We start from the raw sequence: 18,231 nt of genomic DNA, 5'->3' as shown, positions 1-18,231 counted from the left end.
CGCCCCAGCCTCCACTGCTTCTTGCCGGAACTACCCACGCAATCCCTCCGGACCCCGCCACCCGAGGCCTCTCATCATACGGCAACAAACTCAACAGTGTAGTGAGGCTAAGCAGAGGGTTGGGCCCCCATTCCTGGGGCGTGTGCCCTCCTCTGTCAAGGCCTTAGCCCACTGCCTGATCAGGACACGGACAAGTGGCCCAGTGACCGAGAGCAGTGGAATACCTAGAGGTGTTCACCCCCCCACCTCGTCTGCATTCAAGACCCTCTCCTTGGGGCCTCGCTGCACAGACTCCCCCCGTGGCCCCATTACGGGCCGGCATCGATACTCAGACCCCCCTGACACGACATTGGACCCACTGAAGGGAATTGACCAGAACGGAGGGTAGAGCCCCTGGAGACAGGGCATGTGCCTCCTCCCACCGAAGAACCCCTGCCCAGAGGGTCATCGCCTTGGTGCCCCCCAACACTGCCTACGTGCCTCTCAACACACCAGGATTGAGGGTAGGGCCCCCAATCCCGGAGCGTGTGCCTCTTCGCATGCAAGTGCCCCATGAACATTCCAAGTAAGCTTGCCAAATACACCTACACTCCGCTGCCGCAGGCTCCTGACCCAAGGCCAATAATGTCACTAGAAGCCTCTGAAACGGGTGCTGCTGCTACCAAGGGAGACATCGCCGCCCTCCTAAGCGAAATTCGGAACATGGGTGCCAACCTCGGGGGTAAAATGGATAAGATGACACAGAGAGTAGACAATATCGAGGAGAGACTGGAGGGAGTCAATAACAACCAGGCCTCGATCGACACCCTAGAAGACCAAATGGAGCTTAGAATATGAAATATAGAGAAGAAGGAGGACGAAATTCACCTCAAGATAGATGATTTGGAAAACAGAGAGAGAAGGAATAACCTGCGGTTTTTCGGAATTCCTGAGAGAGAAGGGGAGACAGAGGAAGACCTAAAATAAACAATACACCATATTGTCAAAATCCTGACGGCGGACGAGGACATTGATGAACTCAAGACCGAAAGAATTCATAGAGCCGGCGGCCCCCCAGGTGGCCCGAGATCGGTCCTTGCCAGATTCCACAGATATCAGGACAGAACAAGGATACTTGCTAAAGCCAGGTCCGGAGGCACCCTTACCCTTGGAGGGGCCCAGATTACCATTTTCCAGGATCTTTCATCGCTGACACTGGCCCTACACCACCTCTGTGGTCTCCTCACAAGATGGCTTAAAGATCAAGGCACGAGATACAGATGGGGATACCCCTTCTCCCTCGCGTTGAGCAGGAAGTTTTTACTCCGCTCTGACGAAGAAATCCGAGAATGCATCGCCGACCTCCTCGGATCAAACTCGGGGGAGGGAACTCAGGATACCCCTGCACAAGACAGACCAGGATGGGAACTTCGGGGCCCGAGAAGGAAACGAGTAAAGGGATCCAGAAAGTACAGGTGACCCAACGACATACCAGACAATAACAAATGACAACGCGTGCCCAAGCTCTATATCCTGGCGATCTTTGACCTAACCACATTCCGGATCACAGCACTCCTGTATCACTGATTCCATCAGATGCCACGTGAACTGCTTGAACCGCAAACGCGAACTGCCGAGGAATGAAGACTCCGGAAACCGCATGTATCATATTATATACTAGCACACAGTTAAAGTTGCTGTTGTTTGTAATATTCTCGTTTGTTACAGAATTTTATAAAAGAGGGGGGCGGGGGCTCAAAAATGATATGTTGATTTTATTAGTTGACAGGGTCGTGCGGTTACGACCCTTGCTGTTGGTCCGCAGTAGACCGGTTGTTCACATCCAGTCCAACTCGGACGCCATCACAAACAGACACAGACCCTCATCGAAGAACCAAAGAGCAACGTGAGAGAACAGAAGGCAAAGGGTATGATGTTCAATACCCTACAGGGGCGGGTGGGGGGAGGGAGAAAGGGAATGACACACCCTCAGGTAAAGTCTCTGTCATATATAGGCAGCCACTACATTATCCCCAGCATGGCAATTTCCTGCAATGGGCAGCGTGACGTTGCGACCGATCTCCACGAACATACTAATGTCCCACAGACATAATGAATCAAGTGACAGGCAGGGCACACTTAAAATTGGCACGCTGAATGTTAAGGGACTTAACTCCCCCACCAAGAGATCACTGGTAACGAGAGAGTTCAAGAGGGCCAAACTAGATATACTCTTTCTACAAGAAACCCGATACAGCAAGGGAGAAGAGAGGAAGGTCTTATATGCTAAGTTAGGCGCTGAATACTGGGGCTCTGGCCCGCTGAAGAAAGCGGGAGTCGGCATATTAGTCAACAAAATAATTCAATTTGAACTCTTGAAGTCATGGAGGGATGTCAGTGGGAGAGCACTAGTCCTAGTGGGCAGGATACAAGGCACCGTCATCACCCTGGCGTCAATATACGCCCCAATACAGGACAAACCAGATTCCTGCAGAAGATAATCCCGAAAGTCATGAGCGTAGCAGAAGGCGAGGTAATACTCGGGGGTGATCTGAACACGTGGATGGATCCGGAATAAGGTAGACAATCAGGTTCCACCTCTACGCCCCCTCCAGTGGGCGACGGACGCCCACCAGCCGCAGATATGATGGATGCCTACAATCTCACCGATGCGTGCAGACATACCAATCCCAACCGTACTGGCTTTACTTTCTTCTCGGCACCGCATACAACCTTTTCCAGAATAGACTATATATACCTAACTGTGGACCTCATCACGGCAATGACTGATGCCATTATAATCCCGGTCTCATGGTCAGACCACGATATGGTCATGGTTACCCTTGATCAAATGGCCCTTCCTCAAAGATGCTCCAAATGGCGGTGCAACGAGACTCTCTTTAAGGACCCAATTTTCCGGGAACAACTAGAGCAGGATATCACCCAATACTTTGAGATTAACAACACAGGCGAAACCTCCATGAACACAATTTGGGAAGCTGGCAAGGCGACCTGGAGAGGGTTACTTATTAAAGAGGGAGCAGCAAAAAAAAAGAGAAAGACAACTGATAGAAAATAGGCTCCGAAACTAAATTACTCAGCTTGACCTCATGGCACAGTCAGCCGACCAAGATAGACCACAAAAGATTAAGGAGGCCAATGACAAGAGAGAGGAACTACGACAACTGGAGGCGGGCAGCATTGCGCGCAAGCTTCAATGCCTGAAGCAGAAACGCTATGAACATGGGGACAAAGCAGGCGCCTTACTAGCCGCAAGACTTCGCGGTCAACGCCAGGAGAGGTGGGTGCCCACGATCCAAACAGAAGGGAATTCTTGCAAACCATTTCTCCCCAATGTCCCGGAAGCCTTTGCCGACTTCTATGAGGAGCTAGACACGTCACGCACTGCTTTGCACCCAGAAGCGATAATTGAGTATATGGACAAAATACCCTTGCCTACCCTCCCGTCCGATACAGCACATACCTTGGAAGGCCCCATCACAGGGGAAGAAATTGAAGAAGCAATCAAAAGACTTCCAACAGGGAAAGCCCCCGGGAATGACGGGTACACGGCGGGGTTCTATAAGACTTTTAAAGATGCTCTCCTCCCATTCATGGTTGACCTATTTAACAACATCCTTCAATCCGGTGTGGCACCCGAATCCTTCTCTGAAGCACTGATAACAGTCATCCCCAAGGAGGGTAAGGACCCAAAGCTGTGTGCCTCCTACCATCCGATATCCCTTCTAAATATTGATGCCAACATTTATATGAGAATCCTTACTAAAAGGCTGGAGTCACACATGCCATCAATAATCCACAATGACCAGGTGGGTTTCATCCTAGGCAGACAAGGCGCGGACTCCACCCGGAAAACCCTGCACTTAATCCTCGAGGCCCAAACATCATTGAGCAAACCAGCGCTACTCTCAATTAATGCCGAGAAGGCGTTTGACAGAGTCAAATGGCATTTCATGGAGGCCACGCTAAAGAAGATAGGCCTAGGCCCCACGCTCTGTCGAGGGATCAAAGCTATCTATACATCCCCAAGAGCATTGGTTGCGGTGAACGCCCAATTCTCCCGTTGGTTCCCCCTCAGTAGGGGTACGAGACAGGGGTGCCCCCTCTCGGCAATACTTTTCGCGCTGTCCCTGGAGCCCCTCGCCATAATACTGCAAGCAGATCCTGCAGTGGAGGGGATTCGGGTGAATGGCAAAGAATATAAGATGGCCTTGTATGCGGACGACATTCTGCTCCATGTGTCAAACCCAACATCTTCCATTCCACGAGCGATCTATCTGATAGAGGAATCCGGCACACTCTCAGGATTCAAGATTAATAAATCCAAATCCATTCTTTTTCTACTGCATGATCCATCTCCGGAACACCAAATTGCTCTCGAGCAACTCGGGTTGATCATCGGAGGCCCAACAATGAGATACTTGGCGACAACCTTTACGAAGCCAATTTCCCCCCACTTCTCGAAGCTCTCAAGGCTGATCTTAAGAAATGGAACCCACTGACAATCTCCTGGATGGGGCGCCTAAACGCAATCAAAATGGTGAACCTCCCATGGTTCCTTTATCCCTTTCAGGTCTTGACCATCACAATACCAGAGCATTTCTTTAGACAAGTCAGAAAGGCCATACTAGAATTTCTGTGGAATGGGAAGAAATAAAGAATCCCCTATGATGTTCTAATATTACCAAAGGACCTAGGAGGAGTGGGCTTACCAGACATAGAACGCTATTATCAAGCCACACAGCTCAGAATTTTAATCCCACACCGAGATAGGAAGGACCTCCAATGGGTCCAACTGGACAACAACATTTTAGCCAACGTAACTCTGGCAGAATGGCTCTGGGTCCCCAGACCGAAACTTACAAGAAGACTGCGCAATCACCCGATACTGGGCACAATTTGGAACATAAGGAAGAAGGGGAAAGCAATGTTGGGAGTCACCATGTGGCCTCCACCCCTAAGCCATCTCTGGTCCCCCGGGATCAGAGAAGAAATCCCGGAACACGCTAGATACCAATCGTGGTTCGATGCCGGCCTCGAGAGAGTCGGTCAGCTTTGGAGAAAAGGGAAATTCATCTCAATAACGGAACTAGAGGAAGCCCTCCAAACTCACCCAATGCCAGCCTTCCTGTACCTGCGATTGCAAGGCGTTTAATCCAGAAGGGAATGGAAGGCCACCACACAGAGAGAACTAACGCCCTCTGAGACGATCTTAGACATGACTGCCACCTCCAAAGGCCTCAGAGCACGAATGTACAAGACTCTAATTACTAAAGCCGACGCGCCAAACAGCCGTCTCAAGGCAAGATGGGAAAGAGACTTTGGCAGAGAGTTTGACCAGCAGGCCCAGGATAAAATTTGTGAAACGCCATCCAAAATATAAATCGCAGCCCAGTATAAATTACATGCAATAAAATTGCTCCACAGATGGCAGTACGATCCATACAGGCTGTCCAAAATGTTCCAGGCCTCCAGCCCAGGATGCTGGTGACAATGTGGTTTGAATGCCGACTACTGGCACATGGTGTGGACCTGCCCCAAGGTCTGCATCTACTGGCAAGAAGTCCTGGGATGGATCAAGCAGCTGGACGGCATAGAGAGGAAACTGTCACCCCTCCTGATTCTTTTTGGCCTCGAGGAAGAAGATGACAAACTGATCAGGGTAAAAGGTCTAAAATCCCCCCTGTTACTAGCGGCGAGAGCAAGCTCTAGTGATAAAATGGAAATCCTCACACCTACCTGATAAAAAAGACTGGATACAGATAGCCACAAACATTTACACAATGGAAAATTCATCTTATTGGAACAATGAACGTTAATGTTGTTAAATATTGTTATGGTGGAATGGAACAATTTCGTGAAATAACTCCTAAAGCATAATATGTATCCACCAGTATGTTCACATGCCAAAATTAATAAAATTAATAAAAGTCAATTTAATTTTTTTTTTAAATAATATTTTTTTCTCCATTGGGGCCCCATCCTAGGACATGGCTGGCGGTGCGGGGGGTGTGGGGGCCCCTGTTACGCCAGTGCTGGGTGTTAGCCTTAGGAGTGCACGGTGGCGGCGCAAGTTATGGTTGCTTAGTTTACCATAATCGGAGAATTTCACTGGTTTTTTGGTTTTACTTGGGACCATAACGTCCCTTTAACAACGTTTTTTCACTGAATTTCATAAGTACTTAGTAGCGCAACCTAACCATAACATCCCTTTCACAAAGTTTTTTATTCATTTTCATAGGTTTTTATTAGTGCAACTTAACCATAATGTCTATGAACATCTGCATTAATTGCAGACCTTCCGGAGAGTGCCACATGACCATATGCTGGCGCGCGGCATGATGACATGTCCGAGAATCGTCCGCACTTCACGATAAGATCTGTGCTTCGCGGACAGTTCGGAACTGCATTTTCTACTGATCTAGGAACTTTCAACTTCAAAATTTCCCTTGCACTGCTCCAACACCTATTCCTACTCATCCATTAACAATCTAGTACACAGTACATACTTTTAGCAAAACTGCTATTTATCTTAAAATGGAATCAGCTGATGCCATCCCTCCTCCTCAAGAGACACCACCACTGCGTAATCAAGGATCATGAGAAACACTGTCCCCTACCTTAGAAATAACACACGCGCAACATTTTCCCCTGTCCACCTGCCCCTCCATATTAGTGTTTGGTGCCTCTTCCCTCATTTCCCTCCCAACCTTTCGTTCTAAGCTCTCCTGCCAAAAAAATGCATTTAAAAACAATAAAAGAAATGTTCCTTTAGGAACCACCTTTCACAGTTAAAAAATAGAACTAAAAAAAAACGTATAGACTCCATCTATTTTATATTTCTCAGTAAAGTACATAGCTCAATAAGATTTCCCAACATTTCCATTTGCATTTTGTGTTATGTTAATGGCAATATTGTGCCGTTTATCCCCCGTTTCTTGGATGGAACCGTGGACACCGGCCTGGCAGCCCAAGTTATCAGCCCAAGCGAAGCAAGGGTGGATAACAAGGTCTTCGGACCATTATCCACCCATTGCAGCCCCTGTAATAGGGGATGAAGGCCATTAGCACCCTAGGTGCCCAAAATGAGAACCCGGGGTGCTAAAAAAATGATTGGCCACCATGGAAAGGGAAGGTGGGGTTCCGTACAGGGCCCCTCTTGGCTTTCCATGGCAGCCTGTAGAAGGCGAAAAGAGAACCCTATGACCATATTCCCACAAGCACATTTTTCTTCTCTTTCAAACCTATTCCAATTTCGAATAACTTTACCGCAAGCCAGTCCCTGTTGGACATGGCCACTTTAACCCAATGTGTTGTCCCTCATGGTCATGGCCAGTAGCCTGATTGTCCGGATCATGACCTTATTCCATAACCCGGACAATCTGGCCACTGCACATGGCCACAGGCTACACCTCAATCACCAAACGTATATTGCTATTTTTTGTACATACATTATGACACTTGTCAAAAAATAAAACACGGCACATTTGCAAAACCATGCTTTCAGGTCCTTCTCAATCCTCCTTACACAAGTTTGCTGGAAATCCACCCATGTTTTATTTTTTCAAAAAGTGTCAAATGATGCACATACAATTGTCATATAACCTAGCCCCCACTTGATAAAATCCATTCAGACTTTACGAAAACATGTATATCTAGATCTGTAATCTTTTTGCAAACCTTTGTGTAGATTTGTCAAATGGCACCACATTTATAAGCCTTTATAATATTTTGGGACACACCTCTAATTCTGCCACCTCTTGATAAAATCCCATCAAACTTCGCAAAAACATTTATATCTACATCTGTTATCAGTTTGCTAAATTAAGTGTAATATTAAGATTCGTCAAACGGAACCTCATTTATAAGCCTTTACATTATTTTGGGATCCCCCCTCTAATTTTGCCACCTCTAGACAAAATGCCACCAAACTTTGCAAACTCATTCGGGATAAGGTCAGCAATATAATTGCAAAATTACATGCAGTTCCATTAAATGGCACCAAAGTTATAAGTCATCCAAGAACTGCTTTTCACCAAACCAGTAATGCGGAGGTGTCCCCGAACTTTCACAGGACTGTCCGTGAACATCCAAACTGTTTGCGGACTTTCACTGCAACAAACACCAGTTTTTTTTGCTTTTTGCAGCCATATTCCATCCCATCCTCATCACCCCTCAACTCCCCAGAGATTTTTGATACGTTTGACAAGTGCAATGTTGTGTTTTTTAATATGTTTTTACCGCAATGTCCGTGAACACCAGCTGATGTCCGTGAATCCAAGATGGCGGGCATTTCCAAAAATCTGACGCACCTCACGCTTCACAGCAACCAATCAGCAAACACGTTGTGTGTCCGTGGACATGACGCAAGTCTATTAGCCAATCGGTGTCCTGTCTGCGGAGCGAACAGGGAAGTGTGTCCGCAGAGCGGACATAGATATCACACATTTTTTTTGCTTTTTGGTCATTTAAAAAAGAAAATACTGGACAGATTTACACCAAATTAACAAAAGCACGCTTTTGGGACCAAGCCGCCACTCCTGCCACAAATTTGGTGAACATTTGTCCAGCGGTTTGGGCTGTAGGCGTGAGCAAAGTTTCTTCCCATTATGTCTATGGGAAAAAAAGACATTTTGGGACCCACACTATAACTTTGCACCCCCCGGACCAAACCTCAGCGCACTTTCCAAAATAATTCAGAGTGGGCCATATACTTTTTCTGCAAAGTTTGGTGAAGATTCGTCTAGGGGGAGTGAAGTTATATGCCGCCCAAAAAGTGCTCTTCCTATGGGATGAACAACTTAACCATAACAACATGGCCGCTACCGCAGGCCATGTAATATATATATTACAGGGCCTCCGTTAGCAGTCCTGTAGTTATGGTTAAGTTGCTCAATCCATCGGAAGAACACTTTTTGGGCGTCTTATAACTTGGCCCTCCCTGGATGAATCCTCACAAGGGTGGTTCCAAGATATGTGGTTTTTCCCATAGATCCAATGGGGAAAAAATTGCTCATGCCTACAGCCTAAACCGTTGGACGGATTTTCACCAAAATTGCAGCAGGAGCAGTGGCTTGGTCCTGAAAGCATGCTTTTGTAAATTTGGTGTAAATTTGTCCAGTATTTTTTTTTTTTAATGACCAAAAAGTAGGTAACAAAAAAAAGTAGTATTTGGGCTTGGTCCATTCATGGGCCTCCGATTGGCCCAGAAGGCGGCATGAGGGCTGTGGACATTAGACACTCCTGCTGATTGGATGGTGAAAAGTGTGAGGTGCGTCATATTTTTGGAAACGGCCGCCATATTGGATCTGCGGACAGCCCACTGGGGAAAAAATCTGGAAATCACATTTTTGGTCATTTGATGGCCAAACGAGGGGCTGGGAAGGGTGGGAAATGGAAACAATTATGATACAGGAAGTGGATTGAAGGTAATGTGGAGCTGTTTTAATAGGGGGAATAAGGGTTTATAAATGCTGCTGAATCTTCAGTCAATTTCGGTGTCCGCGGACATCATTTCATTTGCAGTGGGGGGATTGGGGTGAGTTTTATGAGTTGATACATGAGTACATACTTGTTATATAGTTAATTTTATTGTGTATTATTGTATTGTGTATTGTGGTGGTTGTGGTCTATGGTACATACTTATATAGATAATTGAATTGTGGTGTTTGTGGCCACAGGCCATGCCCCCCAGAATCTGGCCACTGGCCATGGCCACCACAGTAGTAATTTTTGTATAGTAATTATAGGTAATTTGGAATGAGTATGGCCAGAATCACTACAGTAGTAATATTTGTATTGTAATTATAGGTAATGTAGTGGGAGTACAACGTGTTTGTAATATGGAGGAATTATGTCATTGAACTGTATATGGTACTTATGATTGTAGTACAATTGAGGAAAGCGATCAGACAATATGTATTTGACTGTACTTGCTATGGTTACTTACAGGCTGATTCATGGAATTAATGTGCGCCGAAAATTGCAGTGCAAGCGTGAAAATTGCAGCGCATGCATCCCAAAGCCGCACACATCGATTCATAGAAGTCAGTGCGCGTGTAAATCCTGGGATGTGCGCTAATATCGTGGGCGCCGCACGCGGGCGCACACGTCATTAAACGGCGTGCGCTACACAGACAGCGAAAGTGCACATAGCGCAGCGCAGAAAACAAAATTGGGTGGAACACGGGGCGTAACACGCGGAATGGGGAACAACGCGTGAAAATGTGGGCGTTACGGGGGAAGTACAGGAGGTAAATGCTCGCAACGCCCACACGCACACCAACAACACGTATTTATGGAATCGAACAGGGGAAAGGCGTGCGCCAAAAAAGACTTGCTAATCTGGAAACACGTACGCCAGCAGGAAGCAGGCGTAAGCAGCCCCGCGCAGCATAAAAGTGTGTGCAAACAACAAACTAGCTCAGACGCTACAATGAATATACTGTTACTCGCAGCAGTGGTCGTTGGACACCGCAGGAGGAGTAGGATAGCCAGGCCCTGCATTTTTTTACACAGGACCAGCCTTTTTGGGATGCCTGATGACCAGGTGTATGGGAGTTCCAGGTTTCCACCACACATAATACTCGACCTGGTGAGTGAGTGGGAGGATGACCTCACATCACCCACCCTGTGCTCCCAAGCACTGAGCCCCTTGGAAAAGGTGCTCAATGTACTGCACTTTTTGGCTACTGGTTCATTTCAATGGACAAGTGCCATAGTGGGGGGGTGTGTCACAGGCCACGCAATCACGCTACCTACAGCAGGTGTTGGCCATCATGACTGCACCTCCCTCAGACCGCAGGCACATATACATGCCCAGAACACCTGCAGAAAGGCAGGCTGCCATCCCGGACTTTTACGCGGTGGCACACTCCCCCAAAGTGCTTGGTTCCATTTATTGCACCCATGTGGCTCTAGGTCCTCCCAGGGCAACTGATCACATCTATAGAAACCGCAAGCACTGGCATTCCATCAACGTGCAGGTAGTATGTGATGCCAAGGGAATCATCACCTCAGTATATGCAAACTATCCAGGGTTCACCCATGATAGTTTCATTTTCAGAATGACACCCCTAAACCGGGACCTAGAAGCTGGGCGGCATGGCGACATGTGGCTGATTGGTGAGTATAAATGCCTCTGCACATGCATGCATGTCAGATACTGAGTAATGTGACAACCCCACTAATGATACCCATCATCACCTCCCAGGCACAGTGCCTACCCTCTGAGCACCTACATGATGATGCCAATTCGGAACCCCACCACACCACCGAGGTAAGATACAACACAGCCCATATTACAACCCGGGGCATAGTGGAGCGCACATTTGGAGTGCTCAAGTCACGCTTTCGCTCCCTTGACTGCTCTGGTGGGCAGCTGCTTTATGCTCCCCCAGTAGTGTGCAGGATCATAGTGGCAGCATGTGTCCTGCACAACATTGCAACCCACCAAGGCCTGCCGGTGAACATGGTGGTGCCCCCACAACCCCAACCACATGCATGGCCGCTGCGCATGGGAGGTGAAAGGGTACGTGGTGTGACAGCCCGTACCCAGCTGGTGGCTAATTACGTCACCTAAAATCCTACCACTGTGGAGTGCACACAGCCCTGGCACATAACAGCTGACAATCAATGATGATAACATAAGGGACAGTCAACTGTCACAACCATACCAGCCTGAGATTGGTCAGCTGGAAGTGTTACATTGTGTGCATCCCTACCTACTTAAAGACAACCAATGCTGTGTGACAAAAATACCCACATTCATGCAGCAAGAATGACTACCCCCTTGCAAAAAACCACATGAAAATAGTGCCATGTCACCCAACCCCTCCCCATCTCAGCTACCCAACACACCATGGCATGGCATGCAATGTGAAAGCAACCAAATGAATGCACAACACATGACACAAGTGTCACAAAGTGCACTCTCCCTAATGTAAACAGGCCACAGACAATATGCTCCCAGTAATCAATAAGAAACAGCACACATGAACAAATACTTACCAGCAATACAAAACAGCAACACAGGATGAAACAGTGGCAATATATGACAGTCTAAAATTAAAGTAGTGCAAGTCTCACAACCTGATTAAGCCAGCACATCGACCCCTTCCAACTGCAGAGTGTTGCTGTCAGGCAAATGTGTCAGTGTACTGTATACAACATGAACTGCATCCGCAAAGGAGACGGCCTTGTGAAGACATGAAGAAGGTACATGTGAATAAGGAGAAAGGCATGGCTGCACAAGCACATATTAATACACCATGCAGTGTAGAATCCAACAACAATCCCCACTAGGGATGTACACACAGTTTTGACTACAGACTGCCCACACAGCTCATGGGAACCCAATGTCACTGTGTAAGTTATTGTCACTTGGTCACAACCTTTGCAAGCCCATGGAAAGGGAAAGCAGGAGGGGTGTGTGTGTCAGGAACCCAAGCATCTAACCCAAAGACAGGACAAGCCTGCATGTGCCCAGCTGGAATACACAGTGGATGCCCGCGGGAGCCACACAAAGCAACACACTGTAAAATAATATATAAAAGACAATCAAAAATGGCCATGTGTGGACCGGGGGGGGCACCCAGGAGGTTCAAGGACAGGGTGCACCCCAACACCCACATACGTGGATGTTGAGAAAAAAAAAATACCTCCATGGGCTCATGGCCTGCAGGGCTACGCTACAGTGGGAGAACTGCCGTCGCTCTCTTCACCCTCTGCTGCCACATCAGGAGGTGGCCGTGATATGGGGGGCAGCCCACGCAAAGCCCTGGTATGGTCCTCCATGGCAGCAAGCATGCGGGTGTGGAAGGTTTTGTTCTGCAGGATGATGGTACGGAGATCCCCATGCAGCACCTCATGGGTAGCCCGCATTTCTACCTGCATGGCCTCGCGTGATGCCCGGATCTCCGCACGGGTTGCCTGGAGCTCTGCTGAGAGTGAACGTGTGAGCTGCTCCAGCTTCTGTTCTGACCTAAAATGTTGGGAAGCCTCAAGTTCACCCAGAGTATCCCTGAGGAACTGGTGTTCTAACCTCAGGGCTTCCCTGTGGGCCTCTGACTCTATAGATATGGCTTCGCGCAGAGTCTCCAGTCCCGCCCGTCGGTCCCTGTTTTACGCCAACATGTCCTCCCTGTGTGATTGGCAAATGTAGTCTGTTGCCTGCTACTGGAGCTCCATCTGCCTTTCAGGGGGGAGAATGGAAGTGGCCACCCTAACCATTGCCTGAGCCATCATTTCACACGATGCTCCCTGTTGTGCTGCTATACTGTACTTGGAGTTCTCCCATACAGTATTGCCTGGTGGCACATGGCCACCGCGTTGGCTGGCACCACACCTGTTTGGGGCAAGGCGATCTGCACCTTGCTGTGCTGGCACTGCCTGAGGCTGCAGTACTGCATTCCCCCTTTGATCTGCTGGCCCAGGAACAGGAGCAAATGTTGTGGAGTGTGATCCTGCAAAAACATGAAAGATAACAAATGGAAACAGGCATGAGCACCATAGCACACACATAGGCCTGACAAGCCAGAGACCCAGTACATGAATTACACATGTCCCACATGACTATAACCCTGGCATGCATGCATTGTCAATGAGTTGGAAGGGGAGGCAACAAGCAGACACTGAGGACTCCAAGATGGAAATGTAACACATTTGCTGCATGCTGTATAGCACTGGCATGACACATTAGCCTGTGAATGGCATGTCCAATACACATACATGACACATACAAGCATGCAGATGGCACGTAGCATAGCCATGGTACATTTCAGAAGTACAGCCATATGGTAGGAAATAAGTACTGTCACCCATCCATGTGAGATGGACATCATGAGATACAACATGCAAAATAGTGTTAAAAAACAAGCATGTGCTACACGCTGCAACAGATCCAGTGTTCAATTATACAGTGATGGCAGGCAGATGGATACATCAATGGTTGGTCACTTCAACATGACAGAAGACAACAGTCATGTTCAGCATTCAAACAGGGCCCATCAATTATTGTGTGCAGGCCATTACTCAATCAGTCTGAATGGTTAAATCATTCCCATAACAAGGTAATAAATGTGGGCCATTGTGGGGTGCAATCTATGACAGAAGTATGTCACATTTGTGGCAGTAGGGCAGAAAAATGTGTCGTAAAAATGGCAAGGATTGAAACAATCAGGCTGAATGAACAGGAAAACATTTTGAAGAATGTTGTTGCAAGATGACGGTTGAAGGACAACTGCAGTAGTCTGATGCAAATTGGATACTGTGGTCAGAAGGGATACTGTTATACCCAAACCCAAGGCCGGGGAATGGTTTGGAGGAACCACATGGGTGACCCATACCAGTCATGACTACACAGCCTCACCTGGCACTCAATCAGAACACATCACCCAAGCAACATACACATGGATTGCACACACATGCATGGGCACTCACCGGACAATGCTTCAAGATCTGGTAGGTCTCCCACGCCCCGGATCTGTTCCTCTGTGACTAAGGTTCCAGCGACAGACTCATGTTCAGTGAGTTGGTTGTCCTCTGGTGGAGACCCACCGCCGTCACCAGAGTAGAGGCATGATTGGAAGCCAGCTTGTTCTTTGCTCTGCGTTTCAGGTAATTCCTCCGCTTGTAGCAATCATCAGCTGTGCGCCTCACAAATCCAAGGGCACTAATGTGGTCCGTGATGGTCTGCCAGTGGGCCCTACGTTGAGCAGGCGTAGTCTTTCACCCTGCAGTTACCACCATTTTGCAGCTATGGGCCGACACATAGCCCACAAGTGCATCTAGTTTGGAGTCATTGAAGCTAGGCTTCCTTGACGTGCCGGACTGTGTAGCCGTGTCTGGGGTCCCAGCCTGTAGTGCAAGAGCACCCTTCTTCTTCTTGGAAGGTGGGGCAGATCCCGAGTGGCTTACGCCGCTCTGGTTGGTAGGGGCAGAAGCGCAGGTGGTCTGGGTACTAGGATTTTCCAAAGGCACAATGACCAAAGGTCTCACTGTAGGCATTGGCTGCAGGGTGATGTTGGCAGGACCAACCTCGGTGTGATGGACTTGGATTGAGCTGCAGCTGCACCTGCAGCCTCCTCACCCTGGCTACTTGGGGCAGCAGATGACATTGCTGCCCCAGATCCACGTGGTCTGGTGACAGCAACTTTCACCGCCACACGTGGCTTAGACTTGGTGACACGGAAGTCAGCATGGGCGTGATCCTGTGCTGATCCAGTTGACAATATGGTGGCGTTTAACAAGGCCTGAGGTTGGCTGGTGTCTGCTGCATATCCCCGACCAATTGGGGGGGCCATAGGTGTCCCCGATTGGTCCTCCACACACTGGCCTTTTGGGCCACCCTGAACATCCTGGCCATGTCCCCTACCGCGCACACCTCACCCACCTCTTTGAGCTCAGCCACCTTTGCCTCCCTTACTGCTTGGTCGCCTCCCAACCATGGCACTGATGTTGTTGTGCGTATGGGAGTTGCAGTAAACAATTGTCCTGGGCAATTGCGGTGAAAGGGGTAGGGTACTAGATGGTATTCGTACCCTAGTGCTCTAGCAAGGCTGTCTGTGACCCCTGGGGGAAGATGACGGGTCACGCAATGCAGAGGCACCCCGAAAACAATATCAAACATGCACGCAACCCCTGGTAGACCATGTGCGTGGAAAAATGAACCCGCACTACGCTATGCCACCCAGAAACACAAAAATAAGCTTACGCGTGATACACGCAGCCTACAATGACCTCTGAAGCAGTACACAACACACGTGGGCAACCACAGTAGGTGAATACGAGCGCGACTCACCGTCTGCCTGGAAAAAGAACGTGAAAAAGACGCACGTGTGCGTGTTGACAACACCCCCGCCAAAAGAAGAATTGAACGCTGTCTGAGGAAGCAGGGAGTACGAACTGGAACCGTTGTGAAGTAATCGCGTGTGAACTGACAAGAAGTACAAGAATCACCCGCTCGCTCTCCACAAAAAGCACATACAAGAAATGGCAACCTTTTAAGCCAGCCCACACATGCAACGTCACTTAGGCGCCTACGCGCTAAGCGCCTTCCCTCCAATCACACGCAGTGACACCCGAACGTGCAGTTTTTTCACGTGTACAATAAACATGCACCCGTGTTGTGGGAAACGCCAGCGCGCATAACGTCACAGAGGTGCTTACGCGCTAAGGGCCTTTCCTCGAATTTCACACTGACATGCACTTTTTTCACATGCCAAATCACTCTGTATCAAGCCTGCCACGCAACAACACACGGAAGACCACGTTCCTGCCCAGAAGGCCAAATCTCCTGTCCCCCAGAGCCCTGAGCACGCTCCCACCTGCCATCTGCTGCTGCCTGCCTGCTGCCCACATGCCCTGCTATTTGGTGCCTGCACAGCAGCCATCTGCAGGGGTGCAGTTGCTGTGACCACCCCTGCTGGAACTAAAGACTCCCGACTGGGATACCATCGCTCCACAGCCCAGCCCCAGGACCCAGTTGCCCACCCACACCTGCCTCTGGGGTTGCCATTTCGGACACAACACCATCTGGTACCACTGGCAACCCCCAGCCAGAGAGGCAGAGGGCCACCAGCTTCAGTGCCAGTGAAGTTGGTATCCTGCTGGAGCAAGTCCTGGGCAGTATGATGCCCTCTTTGGAAGTTTGTGCGCCGACTATGAAGGATGGAAGAGGATCTGGATGGACATTGTGACTGCCATCAACGAGGAGGGGGTGGCAGTCCGTGACATTCAACACGTCCGGAAGCGCTGAGAGGACTTCAGGTCCAGGACCCTCAACAAGGCCCGGCGCCTCTTGAAGGCAGCGGATGCCAAGGGGTGCCGGGTCCACCTGACCAACAACCAAATGAGGGTCCTAGAACGCATACTCCCAGCGCTCCACGTCCAGGTCCTTGAGAGGCAGACCCGTCTGGAGTCGAGCAGTAAGTGTATATGCATACTTATTGGAGGCTGTGCGTGTTGTGGTATGCCAGGAGTGTGCAGTTTGCACATATGTGTTTGTAGGGACATGTATGGATGTGTATGTACAGGGACGTGAACCTGCCAGATGTGATTCCTCTCATGTGTGAGACACATCGATGGTGTGTGTGTTGGTAAGCATGCTGTGCAAATGTATGTGTGGGTGCACACATGTAATAAATAATGTGTATGTAATGTGGCATGGTTGTGGTATCACACATGGATGCTGGTTCCTGCTGCATGTATCTGCACTATGTACATGTGCATGTGTGTGTATTTGACAAGTGTGCAACTGTGATGCAACATGGATGCATGTGACATTGACATGTAGGAGGCTGATTGCCAGATGTGACATGGATGGCGATGTTATCACTACGACAGGTGGTGGAGATGTACAGATGCATGTAAGTCTGGTGGCGTGTGTGCATGTGTTGTGCACTACCTGTGTTGCATGTGACGACAGGCTCACCTTCGGCTGCTCATGCTGTTGTTTGTGTATGGATGGTGCTGCCTGGTGTACCATTGCTGTTCATTTGCTCATGTATGTGAGTTGAAATGACATGTGTGTTGGGGAGTATGATGCCATGTCTGAAGTTTGACACTGCCACTCATGTACAACTGTCATGTGTGTACCAGTCCATTGTACAGTGCCCTGATGCCTGTGTTCTATCTCTCCCTGTCTGCAGCGTCAACTGATGAAGAGGGCGGATAGGGTGCTGTGGAGCAAAACAGCAGGGATCGCACCGCCAGCCAGAGACGTAAGGCCCAGCTCCCCTCCCAGGTTGTCATCTCATCGGGGAGTGAAGAGTCTGGTGCCGCGTCCCAGGCCGCAGCTTCCGAGGGTAGGTCCAAGAGGCAGGGGTCAGAGGTGGACTCCTCGGCAGCAGAAGGGGCAGCTGAGACACCACAGGGTCCGACGGAGGAAGATGGCATGGAGTCATCCAGGTTGGTGGGGGGTTTGGTGGAGGAGGAGGCCGTGGAAGGGACATACACGGGGTCTGGAGGTGGGGATTCCACTGGTGCTAGTGGTGCAGTGCAGGGGCAGGGACAGGAGGCAGCACAGGCCGCCGCAGAGGTGCCTGTGTGTAATCCTGCCCCCGATCCTGTGACTGCATCATCCCGCACCAGCAGGGATGCCTACGTCCAGACCCGTTTTCAGGGAGGGGATGAGCGCACAACAACTGGCCTTCCTCTGCCTGCGAACGTGGCAATCCGGGACCGGGTTGAGCCTGTCCTGGCTGGGCTAGCGTTGCGTCAACGGGGCATGCG

This window comes from Ambystoma mexicanum, chromosome 6p (genome assembly GCF_040938575.1).
Source record: "Ambystoma mexicanum isolate Mex_15411 chromosome 6p, UKY_AmexF1_1, whole genome shotgun sequence".
Lineage (NCBI taxonomy): Eukaryota > Metazoa > Chordata > Amphibia > Caudata > Ambystomatidae > Ambystoma > Ambystoma mexicanum.
Note: the sequence above shows the minus strand (reverse complement) of the source record.